Consider the following 13,793-nt stretch of genomic DNA (forward strand, 5'->3'; position numbering starts at 1 on the left):
TCTAATTACCTTAGTATATAAGTTTCCTCTGTTTTTATTTCAGTATTATTTTTAATACATAAGGTAGGACATATACTTGCTTTAGTTGAAGATATAAAGAAATTCATCAGGGGTAAGAAGGGGAAAGAAATGTGAAAAATGCTAACCTGACCAAGAGGAACTCAGTACTATTTATTATTCTCCTCATGTCTTAGCTGAAATCCTGACAACTAAAGTATTTATTATTCTCTTCTTGTGATTTCATCAGAAAATCTCTTTATACATATTTATAGAGTCCAATTTCCCACAGTCTCCTTAGATCCTTTCTCTGTGTAGATCTCAGAGGCACCTAGAAGAACACATACTCACAAGCTCAATTCTTCAGCCTTCTTATATGTATGTACTGGGATGGTAATATAATTGCACACGCAGTTATAAAGAAACTGTTTCCAGTGAGACAAACAAAGGACACATATTATATCAGCAGTTCAACAAGGGCATGATGTAATTCTCCTGAGGAATGGGGTTAATAACAAATCATAAACAATAGAGGAATTTTTCCAGCTTTCAATGGCTTCTAAATGCATGAATATTGGACAAAGTAGTAAGTGTCAATTCTAGGACTCTATTTCAAGTATATTCTGAGACTCATAATTTCATCTCACAAGGCTGAGAGAAGTGAAAATAGTGATAAGAGCTGACCCTAATACTTTTGAAATCTTTAGGAGATTCCATGGACTTTTTTTTAATGCATATAAATTTCTTATTTCTAGAAACCACCTTGGTGGTAGTCAATTTTGACCAGTCAATATTAGGTAACTCCCACTATACAGGATCAGCTACCCAACATGTCAAATAAATGGGGACTTACAGGCATTTTTTAAAAATTAAACTTTCAGTTCAGTTCATTTCAGTTCAGTCACTCAGTTGTGTCCGACTCTTTGTGACCTCATGAATCGTGGCACGCCAGACCTCCCTGTCTACCACCAACTCACGGAGTTTACCCAAACTCATGTTCATCGAGTCAGTGATGCCATCCAGACATCTCATCCTCTGTCATCCTCTTTTCATCCTGCCCCCAATCCCTCCCAGCATCAGGGTCTTTTCCAATGAGTCAACACTTCGCATGAGGTGGACAAAGTATTGGAGTTTAAGCCTCAGCATCAGTCCTTCCAGTGAACACCCAGGGCTGATCTCCTTTAGGATGGACTGGTTGGATCTCCTTGCAGTCCAAGGGACTCTCAAGAGTCTTTTCCAGCACCACAGTTCAAAAGCATCAATTCTTCGGCGCTCAGCTTTCTTCACAGTCCAACTCTCACATCCATACATGACCACTGGAAAAACCATAGCCTTGAATAGATGGACCTTTGTTGGCAACATAATATCTCTGCTTTTTAATATGCTATCTAGGTTGGTCATAACTTTCCTTCCAAGGAGTTAGTCAACTTAGCATAGTTCAAAGTCTTAGCACGTGTTTGCTTGAGTCCTTCAAGAATACATCCGGCAAAGTCGCTCTAATCCCACCTTCCTTTAGCCATGTTATCATCTCAGTCTGGTACTGTTAGGGGATCTGCTTGGCTTCCAGTAGGAAGGCGGGCTATTTCATGTTCCCTCTTTCCCCTTGTCTCACGTTCAAGCCATTCATCTCCAAAAGTAGTAGCTTCCTCCAAAATCCAAGCTTTTTGAGTCAGGGGTCAGTGTTTGTCCCAAGACATACATGACATCTCTCCAAGTAAGCTCATAAAGTACAGTTAGTCCCATAAAGGTTTCTATGTACTTTTGGATCCTCTAAATAGTCTCAACTGCAATTGGTACTGTTAGGTAGTTAGAATAGGAAAAAGGAGTCCAAAATGTCAATGGCTAAAAGACAAAGAAAGGAAAAAACCCACGAAAACTGAACAAAAGAAAACCCATGGACCAGAGTGAGAACTTCAGGTGAAATAAACTCCTCTCCTTTTTGGCCAGCCCAATTCGCATAGGGCAGGCTCAAGGCACGGAGGAGACAAATACACAAAAGGAGGAAGCCAAGATGGACTGAGGCCTATCCTCTGGGGTTGGCCCACCCTCACAGCTCGAGGGTATACTATCCTTTGCTCAATAAAACTGAGTTGTAACCAAGCTGTAACACTCGTCTGCCATTTTGAATCTTTGTTGTGGTGAGACGGTGAAGAAATTACACACTCATCCAACAGTACTGTTTTAATTTTTACCAAGCCTGAGGCAGCCCCTCCTGGAAGAGTGCCCTGATTCTCAGCCTGTTCAGTTGGAAACCCCAGACACAGGAGCAAAGTAAGAAGTAAGAGGATAGGAAAGAGCTGAAGGTTTCACACCCAAGTCTGGTATGTCTCGCAGACAGATAAAGAACAACACATATGGCACTTCTATCCATTTGTCTTGTTTTCTACAGAACTGATCTAATTATAAAACAGTACTGTAATTGAGAAATCCTTCAAACTGCCAGCATTCCCCATCTTCCAAAGGATATTGCAGACATTCAGTATCACAGAAGATCAAGTGTGTCTTTCTTAAATTCTGGGGATCAAACTTGTCCCAGATTTTTTAAAAATACATTTTAAAAGAGTGGTTCTGGAACTGCTTGTGCCCATCTGTAAGAGAAAGAAGTGGCATCCACAGCCACAACTTCTTTCCACCAGAGGCGTCCCTCCCTGCTCTAGTTGGGGGTGTAGACAAATTTTCCACCAAAGCTTTCCTTCCCTGGTCAGACTTAATCTGTCCCTTACTGATGCAGGCACCTTACTCGTCCCTCCCAGTTCTACCAGGGAGGTGGGGTGGAGATGCACCAGGGGTAGATCTGATGTCATCCCAAAGTGATTTATTTCCTTACCACCAAGGCCTTTGATTTCATTTGTCCTTTTCCTTTGATGCCACCCAGGGTGTAACAGTAGTTTCCTGGAATATTTCCCACGCTGGGCCTACCAGGGGAAGCATCCATCTCATGTGTGCCTATGCACATTCCTGAGTATAGTCCTGAATGGAGTAAAAGCAATGAGTCATAAAGAGGCAAACAACAACCAAGATGTCCCTCCTGAGCTCCACCACGCTAGTGTATGTGACAGCAAAAGAGGTGGTGGAGGGTCAGTCAGTGAGGAAAAGGTGATTTTTGTCCCTGAACTATTAGGGCCAATCCTTATAGTTTATTTCTACAGATTCCACAAAACGAATGTCTAAGGAGTTGAGACAAAAGCCACCAGAGAGCCTCCTCTGGTCCACTAAGAGCTAGCGATACCAGCAGAAGCAGCGCATTGCACTTTCAATCTGGCCAAATCCTGCAATTCCCTATCTGTGTCCTCAGAAACCTCATGGACATCAGCAGTGTTTTTATCCCTATAGATTTGAGGCACAGCCATGACAAAGACTCACTTTCAGGTTGCTGGCCCCTGAGGTAGGCAGCCAGGAGAGTGACTTCTAGCCTGAGAGATGTTCCTAGAGCTAGAGTTCCGCCTCGCTTCCAAACATGCTCATGTAACTTTCAGCTCCTAGCAAGGCTAGGTGCTTCCATACATGGGGTCTAAGTAAAAGTACATATAACAGCATGGATCACAAGTCCCTTGAAAGTCTATGATCCGACAGATTAGGTTAGTAGTTCTAATTCCCCACTCAATTACAAAATGGTTAAAAAGACCAGGAAAAGATGACTGAGAAAGGAAAGTTTGGTCCACATGCTTTGCCCATTTCTGGCCACTCCCCTCACAGGGACGTTGGGTATCTCTTGGTATTGGCAGGTTGGTATAAACCCCTGACAAGGCTCTCCTTTCTGGGGCTGTCTTCAGTCATTATGAGGCTCCGTGAAACCACAAAGCAGGGCTCATCACTTGCTTCATGCAGGGCATGTCATTCATTCACATAAGCACACTGGAGAGTTAGTAAAGTAAAGCAGAAGGCATGTATACTGAGAAAGCACAGAGACTAGAGCTCTGAGTGTTCTTACCTTGTCCTGAAGATCCCAGATGAGCCCCCAAGATGATAGCTTATGGTGAACGATGTCGGAATTGTGATCTCCAAAGAAGATTTAACTTCAGGACCAGGGACCAGGCTTGATCACTCAAGAGCTTTTGTGTAGCAGAGTTTTATTAAAATATGAAAAGGGACAGAGAATGCTTCTGACATAGACATAAAAAGGGGGCTGGAGAGTGCCCCCCTTGCTAGTCTTAGCAAGGGAGCTATATACTTCTTTAATTGGTTATTATAATAAATCAAAAGAATGTCTCAAGGTTGTAAAGATTTTTACTAGACACGCTCCCACAAGTTACATTTTAAGGTGACAGGGTTAGAAGTAGCACTAGAAAGATCTTGCCAGACCCACTTCCATAATATACATTTTAAAATAAGAAGAATATTCAGAAGGTTTTCAGGAAGGAGAAACTGTCCTCAAGCAGGATACATTGTTGCTATAGAATCCTTAGTACAGAGTTTAAATTGAGTTGTTGTGTTGTGTAATCACCAGCTTCAGACTTAAAGAAAAAAGTTTTATGTGACTAAGACTAAGGAATGTAGAAGGAAAAAAAAAAAAAAGACCTTTGTCCTTTCCTCCTCCTTGAGAATTCCAGACCGCTATCTCCTCTTCAAGAGCCCCAGGCCCCTTTCTCTTCCTCAGGGACCATGGGCTTCTTATTAAACTGACTCTCAAAACCTTCATAAATGAGTTTAGACTTTATCTTAAGAGACACAAAAGGCTATTGAACAACTTGATTTAATATATTGTTTCTTACTGGAAAGTCACATTTTTTTCCAAGACACATTGCACAGTATATATCGATTCACCTGAAATTTCAGTAAAATTCTTAGTAATTTTGGAAGAAGAAACACACCTTAGAAATAACTAAAAAGTTTGAATACCAACTTCAAGTTCTATTTCAACCTAGGCTTCAATTTCATCTTCTTCCAATGGGAATTCTAACAAGCCCCCGATCTATAAAAGCTGGTGCTTACTGAATGATTTTTCTGGATAAAAACTTCAGGGCTATATCATTTCATTTAGTTATTTATTATCTCCAGCACACAAATGTGGAAAGAAATACAGAGAGAAAATAAAGTGATCCAGGTTACTTGTTTGGAAATTTTAGAATGTTCATTTGAATCCTGGTTCTTAGATATTACGTGTTGAAACCCCATATGATAACTTTCATGTGTCTGCATGGGAAGGGCTTTTTGAACAAAAATTAATTGCAAACTGTGTTGAAGGGCAAAACATACAAATGAAAGGATGACGGATAAGTCATGGTCAGGAGCTAAGGGAGGGAGATGTGGCTTATTAGACAATCAGGACTGTGAACTATATTTATCAATAGGTAGAATTAAGAATTAGCTTCTCTATCCTGGTGACGCAGCAGGATTGGGGCAGAGGATCTGTGCAGCTCATGGTTTGGGGCAGAATCAGGCAAGACTGTGCCCTGAATTCCCTGGTTAGATGAAGGTTACCAGTTTTGCTCTGCAGATGGGGCTGTGTTCTCTGACCAAGTGCCACTGTAAGCAGGGCTTTTGGATGGCCTATGCAGCTACCTATGATCTCTGGTGAGGTTTCGTGGTCAGGCAGACTGAATGTTGTTTTCACCACTGTGTGGGGTTGTGAATTAGTTTCCTTGCCAGAGAACAACTGACAAACCAGCTCCAAGCCAGATATTAGTCACTGCTGCTGCTGCTAAGTCACCTCAGTCATGTCTGACTCTGTGAGATCCCATAGATGGCAGCCCACCAGGCTCCCCCATCCCTAGGATTCTCTAGGCAAGAACACTGGAATGGGTTGCCATTTCCTTCTCCAATGCATGAAAGTGAAAAGTCAAAGTGAAGTCGCTCAGTTATGTCTGACTCTTAGCGACCCCATGGACTGCAGCCCACCAGGCTCCTCCATCCATGGGATTTTCCAGGTAAGAGTACTAAGGAAATGCAAATGCAAACCACAAAATAACTTACATCTACTAGAATGGCTAAATTTAACAGACAGAAAATGAGTGGTGATGTGATTCTGGAGAAATGTCAACCATCGGATGTTGTTGTTAGGAACGTAAATATTGCAGCAGCTTTGGGAAATAGTTTCATGGTTTCTCAAACTGACAAAATAGATTTATCATTTGGTGTACTTTTATGAAACTGCTCCATCTGTTCACCAATACACAGTTATTAAGTTTTACTCACATATCTAAAATAATAATTGTATTTGTTATCATATTCCCATTCTCAAATCAGTACTTTGAGGCCACCATCATTTCTCTATTATGCTTTTGCCACAGGGCCTAAACTAAACTCTTTTCCTGAAGATTTTATGAGGAACAAAAATGCCACCAGTTCAGTTCAGTTCAGTCACTCAGTCGTGTCCAACTCTTTGCGACCCCATAAACCACAGCCCACCAGACCTCCCTGTCCATCATCAACTCCCAGAGTTTACCCAAACTCATGTCCATGGAGTCAGTGATGTCATCCAACCATCTCATCCTCTGTCGTCCCCTTCTCCTCCTGCCCCCAATCTTTCCCGGCATCAGGGTCTTTTCAAATGAGTCAACTTTTCGCATGAGGTGGCCAAAGAATTGGAGTTTCAGCTTCAACATTAGTCCCTCCATAGAGCACCCAGGATTGATCTCCTTTAGGATGGACTGGTTGGATCTCCTTGCAGTCCAAGGGACTCTCAAGAGTTTTCTCCAACACCACAGTTCAAAAGCATCAAAAATGCCATAGAGAAATCCTAAAAATAAGATGCTTACTCCTTGGAAGAAAGGTTATGACCAACTTAGATAGCATGTTGAAAAGCAGAGACATTACTTTGCCAACAAAGGTCCATCTAGTCAAGGCTATGGTTTTTCCAGTGGTCATGTATGTATGTGAGAGTTGGACTGTGAAGAAGGCTGAGCACCGAAGAATTGATGCTTTTGAACTGTGGTGTTGGAGAAGACTCTTGAGAGTCCCTTGGACTGCAAGGAGAGCCAACCAGTCCATTCTAAAGAAGATCAGTCCTGGGTGTTCTTTGGAAGGAATGATGCTAAAGCTGAAACTCCAATACTTTGGCCACCTCATGCAAAGAGTTGACTCATTGTAAAAGTCTCTGATGCTGGGAGGGATTAGAGGCAGGAGGAAAAGGGGACGACAGATGGTGAGATGGCTGGATGGCATCACCGACTCGATGGACATGAGTTTGAGTGAACTACGGGAGATGGTGATGGACAGGGAGGCCTGGCATGCTGCGATTCATGGGGTTGCAAAGAGTCAGAATTGACTGAGCAACTGAACTGAACTGAACTGAATAATAAAATATTTAGTGAAAATGTAGAATAATGAGTCTTTTTGCAATAACATTATATCTTAATAGCATAAAAGGAAATTAAGACAATCTTTGCAACAGAGGGGTTATAAATTTTTTATCCCCAAATCCTTTAATAATTGTTCATTAGGTCACTAGTGGGGAAATATTTAGATTAGAGGAAAGGCTCTGCATAGTCCATGAGGTCACAAAGAATCGGACATGACTTTCACTTTCACTTTTCTCTTCTCTTGTACGACACAAACTTGACCATCACAGTCCAATTATTTTGTAGAATGTCCCTAAGTGAGGTTTGTTTGATGAATCTTCATGGTTATATCAGATTATCTGGGAATGCCATGGAAGGAAGGCTCTTTCACTCCCATGTATCTTTTCAGGTTATTCCTGGTATGAATTTGCCTTATTACTGATCACTGTCACTGATAATTTAACTAAGATAGGGCCTGCCAGAATTTGTCCCAGTTAAGTTATATATTTTCCTTTGGTATTTAGTATTTCGTGGGAGAAACTTTGAAACTATACAGATTTGTTACATTATCTTTGTTCCATATTTTTTTTTTCAGTAGGTAATAAGTAGCCACTATCATCCCTTTAACATTCAGTTTGTTCCAGATTAGGCCTGTGGGAGCACCATAATCTGGCTTTGGCATATTTTTGACATGTGCTTGGTATTCTTTGATAATTTCTTTGCTTTTTGGTACAACAGTGTATTCAATGTACTTTCACTAACCTGGCCCTGGAGTTATCCGTTTCCTGAAGAAGTTTTGGCTCTTTTTCATACACATCACTAGAAGCTGAGAATTGCATTAATTTTTTTGGCTTTCAACCACATAACAGTGATGTCCACTATGTAGTTCTTGTTAGTTGTCATCTCATGAATTCACAAGTTTAGTTTCTGTTCCTTTTCTTCAAGCTTCATCATGTACTATAGATGTTATTCTAGCACCTTCTAGAAGGTCCTCACATAAGGATGCAGGAATTTTCTTTTTCTTTTTTTCTGGATATACCATATCATGGATTCACTGACACTGAACTCACAACAGCACTATGAATTACACCTGAAAGAAGCTTGTGTACCGCATACATTGTGTCTGTCGTGTACATCCAGCTTCTTGCTCCTAGGAACACTAGACAGCAGTATGTTTGGAGGCATTTTAAACAGCAAATTATCACCAAAAGTACAAGAATGTTTAAATCATGACACAAAATACATCATGAAGAGGACATTTATTTATAGTATTTGAGGTGAAACTTAAAGGAAGAATATTACCTTGTTTGACCCCAGCTGGGACACATACAATTTCTCATACTCTGAGCATGTCCACACATGACCATGAAAAGCTCTGAATATTAATTTTGGGTAACAAATTGAACTATGTTGTGCTCCTATTCATCTGTGATAGTTTTCATTGTTCTTAAATCAGTTTTGTCTGAAAGCAATGTAGTTAATGATATCCATGTGTAGGGTTGTCACTTGTGTTGTTGGAAGAGGATGTTTGCTATGACCAGTATGTTTTCTTGGAAAACTCTGTTAGTCTTTGCCCTGCTTTATTTTCTACTTCAAGGCCAAATTTGCCTGTTACTCCAGGTATCTCTTGACTTCCTACTTTTGCGTTCCAGTCCCCTATAATGAAAAGGATATCTTTTGGGGTGTTAGTTCTAGAAAGTATTGTAGGTCTTCATAGAACTGTTCATATTCATCATCTTCAGCATTACTGGTTGGGGCATAGATTTTGATAATTATGATATTGAATGGTTTGCCTTGGAAATGAACAGAGATCATTTTGTCATTTTTGAGATTGTATCCAAGAACTGCATTTCAGACTCTTGTTGATTATGATGGCTACTCCATTTCTTCTAAGATAATCTTGTCCACAGTAGTAGATATAGTGGCCATCTGAGTTAAATTCGCCCACTCCAGCCCATTTTAAGTCACTGATTCCTAAAACGTGGATGTTCACTCTTGCCATCTCCTGCTTAACCACTTCCAATTTACCTTGACTCATGGACCTAACATTACAGATTCCTATCCAATATTGTTCTTACAGCATCGGACTTTAATTCCATCACCAGTCACATTCACAAGTGGGCGCTGTTTTTGCCTTGGCTCTGTCTCTTCATTCTTACTGGAGTTATTTCTCCAATCTTCTCCAGTAGCATATTAGGCACCTACCGACCTTGGGAGTTCATCTTTCAGTGTCATATCTTTGTGCATTTTCATACTCTTCTTGGGGTTCTCAAGGCAAGACTACTGAAGTGGTTTGCCACTCCCATCTCCAGTGGGCTACATTTTATCAGAACTCTCCACCAGGACCCATCTGTCTTGGATGGTCCTACATGGCATGGTTCACAGTTTCATTGATTTAGACAAGGCTGTGGTCCATGTGGTCAATTTGATTAGTTTTCTGTGACTGGTTTTCATTTGGTCTGCCCTCTGAGAGATAAGGATAAGAGGCTTATGGAAGCTTCCTGATGGGAGAGACTGTATATGGGGGAAACTGGCTCTTGATCTGATGGGTGGGGCCATAATTGGTAAATCTTTAATTGAATTTTCTGTATAGTTTGCAGTCAAGATGGAGAAGATCTATATAGTCAGCAAAAACAAGACCGGGAGCTGATTGTAGCTCAGATCATGACTCCTTATTACAAACTTCAGACTTAAATTGAAGAAAGTAGGTAAAACCACTGGGCCATTCAGGTATGACCTAAATCAAATCCCTTATGACTATACAGTGGAAGTGACAAATAGATTCAAGGGAAGATATGATAGACATAATGCCTGAAGAACTATGGATGGATGTTCGAGACATTGTACAGGAGGTAATGATCAAGATTATCCCCCAGAAAAAGAAAAGCAAAAGGCAAAATGTTTGTCTGAGGAGGCCTTACAAATAGCTGAGAAAAGAAGAGTAGCTAAAAGCAAAGGAGAAAAGGAAAGATATACCCATCTGAATACAGAGTTCCAAAGAATAGCAAAGAGGGATAAGAAAACCTTCCTCAGGAGTCAATGCAAAGAAATAGAGGAAAACAACAGAATGGGAAAGACTAGCGATATCAAGAAAATTAAAGATACCAAGGGAACATTTCATGCAAAGATTGATGCAATAAAGGACAGAAATGGTAGAGACCTAACATAAGTAGAAGATATTAAGAAGAGGTGGCAAGGGTACACAGAACTATACAAAAAAGATCTTCACGACCCACATAATGATGATGGTGTGATCACTCCCCCAGAGCCAGACATCCTGGAATGTGAAGTCAAGTGGGCCTTAGGAAGCATCATTATGAACAAAGCTAGTGGAGGTGATGGAATTCCAGTTGAGCTATCCTAAAAGATGATGCTGTGAAAGTGTTGCACTCATTATGCCAGCAAATTTGGAAAACTCAGCAGTGGCCACATGACTGGAAAAGGTCAGTTTTCATTCCAATCCCAAAGAAAGGAAACGCCAAAAATGCTCAAACTACTACACAGTTGAACTCATCTCATACACTAGCAAAGTAATGCTCAAAATTCTCCAAGCTAGGCTTCAATGATATGTGAACCATGAACTTCCAAATGTTCAAGCTGTATTTAGAAAAGGCAGAAGAGCCAGAGATCACAATGCCAACATCTGTTGGATCATCAAAACAGTAAGAGAGCTCCAGAAAAACAGCTGCTTTATTGACTATACCAAAGCCTTTGATTGTGTGGATCACAACAAACTGTGGAAAATTCTTCAAGAGATTGGAATACCAGACCACTTTACCTGCCTCTAAGAAATCTGTATGCAGGTCAAGAAACAACAGTTAGAAATGGACATGGATGCCAGTCCAGGTTCGATGCATGATACTGGATGCTTGGGGCTGGTGCACTGGGATGACCCAGAGGGATGGTATGGGGAGGGATGAAGGAGGTGGGTTCAGGATGGGGAACGCATGTATACCTGTGGTGGATTCATGTTGATATATGGCAAAACCAATACAATATTGTAAATTTAAAAAATAAAATTAAATTAGAAAAAAAAAAAGAAATGGACATGGAACAACAGACTGATTCCAAATCAGGAAAGGAGTACATCAAGGCTGTATATTGTCACCCTGCTTACTTAACTTATATGTAGAGTTCAGTTAAGTTCAGTTACTCAGTTGTGTCTGACTCTTTGTGACCCCAAGGACTGCAGCACACCAGGCTTCCCTGTCCATCCCCAACTTCAGGAGTTTACTCAAACTCATGTCCATTACGTTGGTGATGCCATCCAACCATCTCATCCTCTGTCATCCCCTTCTCCTCCACTTTTAATTTTTCCCAGCATCAAGGCCTTTTCAAATAAATCAGTTCTTCACATCAGATGGCCAAAATATTGGAGTTTCAGTTTCAACATCAGTTCTTCCAATGAATATTCAAGACTGATTTCTTTTAGGATGGACTGGTTGGATCTCCTTGCAGTCCAAGGGATTCTCAAGAGTTAAATATGCAAAGTATATTATATAAGTTAAACATGAAGAGCACATGATGCGAAATGCCAGGCTAGATGAAGCATAAGCTGGAATTAAGTTTGTCAGGAGAAATATCAATAATCTCAGATATGCAGATAACACCACTCTTATGGCAGAAAGTGAAGAACTAAAGAACATCTTGATGAAAGTGAACGAGGAGAGTGAAAAGTTGGCTTAAAACTCAACATTCAGAAACCTAAGATCATGGCATCCTGTCCCATCACTTCATGGGAAATAGATGGTGATACAATAAAAATAGTGGCAGATTTCATTTTCTTGGGCTCCAAAATCACTGAAGATGATGATGGCAACCATGAAATTTAAAGACACTTGCTTACTCCTTGGAAGAAAAGCTATGACAAACCTGGGCAACATATTATAAAGCAGAGACGTTACCTTGCCAACAAAGATCCATCTAGTCAAAGCTATGGTTTTCCCAGTATTCATGTATGGATGTGATATTTGGACTGTAAAGAAAGCTGTGTTACAAAGTATTGATGCTTTTGAACTGTGGTGTTGGAGAAGACTCTTGGGTGTCCCTAGGATTGCCAGGAGATCCTACCAGTTAATCCTAAAGGGAATCAGTCCTGAATATTCATTGGAAGGACTAATGCTGAAGCTGAAACTCCAATATTTTGGCCTGCTGATGTGAAGAACTGACTAATTGGAAAAGACTCTAATGTTGGGAAAGATTGAAGGTGGGAGGAGAAGGGGACAACAGAGGATGAGATGGTTGGATGGCATCACCTACTCTATGGACATGAGTTTGAGCAAGCTCCAGGAGTTAGTAATGGTCAGTGAACCCTGGAGTGCTGCAGAGGTCACAAAGAGTCGGACACGACTGAGTGACTGAATTGAACAGAGTTTCAGTGTAGGATGATGAAAAAGTTCTGGAGCTAAGTTGTGCTTATGGTTACATAAAAAATGTGATTATTCTAATGACACTGAACTGTATATTGAAAAATAGATAAAATTATAAGTTTTGTCTTATGGATATTTTACCATCACACACAAAAAAGTCTTTATCACACACTTTATTAAACTGAAAACAAGGAAACCCTATGGATTTCAAATCAAAATAGTTTCAATTTAGACATTCCAAAATGGAGATTCTAATAGGCTGAATAATGACCCACTAAAGATGTTTAAGGCAGAGGAACCAGAGACCAAACTGCCAACATCCGCTGGATCTTCAAAAAAGCAAGAGAATTCCAGAAAAACATCTATTTCTGCTTTATTGACTATGCCAAAGCCTTTGACTGTGTGGATCACAAGAAACTGTGGAAAATTCTGAAAGAGATGGGAATACCAGACCACCTGACCTGCCTCTTGAGAAATTTGTATGCAGGTCAGGAAGCAACAGTTAGAACTGGACATGGAACAACAGACTGATTCCAAATAGGAAAAGGAGTATGTCAAGGCTGTATATTGTCACCCTGTTTATTTAACTTCTATGCAGAGTACATCATGAGAAACACTGGACTGGAAGAAGCACAAGCTGGAATCAAGATTGTTGGGAGAAATATCAATAACCTCAGATATACAGATAAAACCACCCTTAAGGCAGAAAGTGAAGAGGAACTCAAAAGCCTCTTGATGAAGGTGAATGAAGAGAGTGAAAAAGTTGGCTTAAAACTCAACATTCAGAAAACGAAGATCATGGCATCTGGTCCCATCACTTCATGGGAAATAGATGGGGAAACAGTGGAAACAGTGTCAGACTTTATTTTGGGGCTCCAAAATCACTGCAGATGGTGACTGCAGCCATGATGCAGTCATTATTATTTATTATTATTAAAAGACACTTACTCTTTGGAAGAAAAGTTATGACCAACCTAGATAGCATATTCAAGAGCAGAGACATTACTTTGCCAACAAAGGTCCATCTAGCCAAGGCTATGGTTTTTCCAGTGGTCATGTATGGACGTGAGAGTTGGACTGTGAAGAAAGCTGAGCACCGAAGAATTGATGCTTTTGAACTGTGGTGTTGGAGAAGACTCTTGAGAGTCCCTTGGACTGCAAGGAGATCCAACCAGTCCATTTGAAGGAGATCGTCCCTGGGATTTCT

This window comes from Bos indicus, chromosome 15, assembly GCF_029378745.1.
Source record: "Bos indicus isolate NIAB-ARS_2022 breed Sahiwal x Tharparkar chromosome 15, NIAB-ARS_B.indTharparkar_mat_pri_1.0, whole genome shotgun sequence".
NCBI classification, from domain to species: Eukaryota; Metazoa; Chordata; class Mammalia; order Artiodactyla; family Bovidae; genus Bos; species Bos indicus.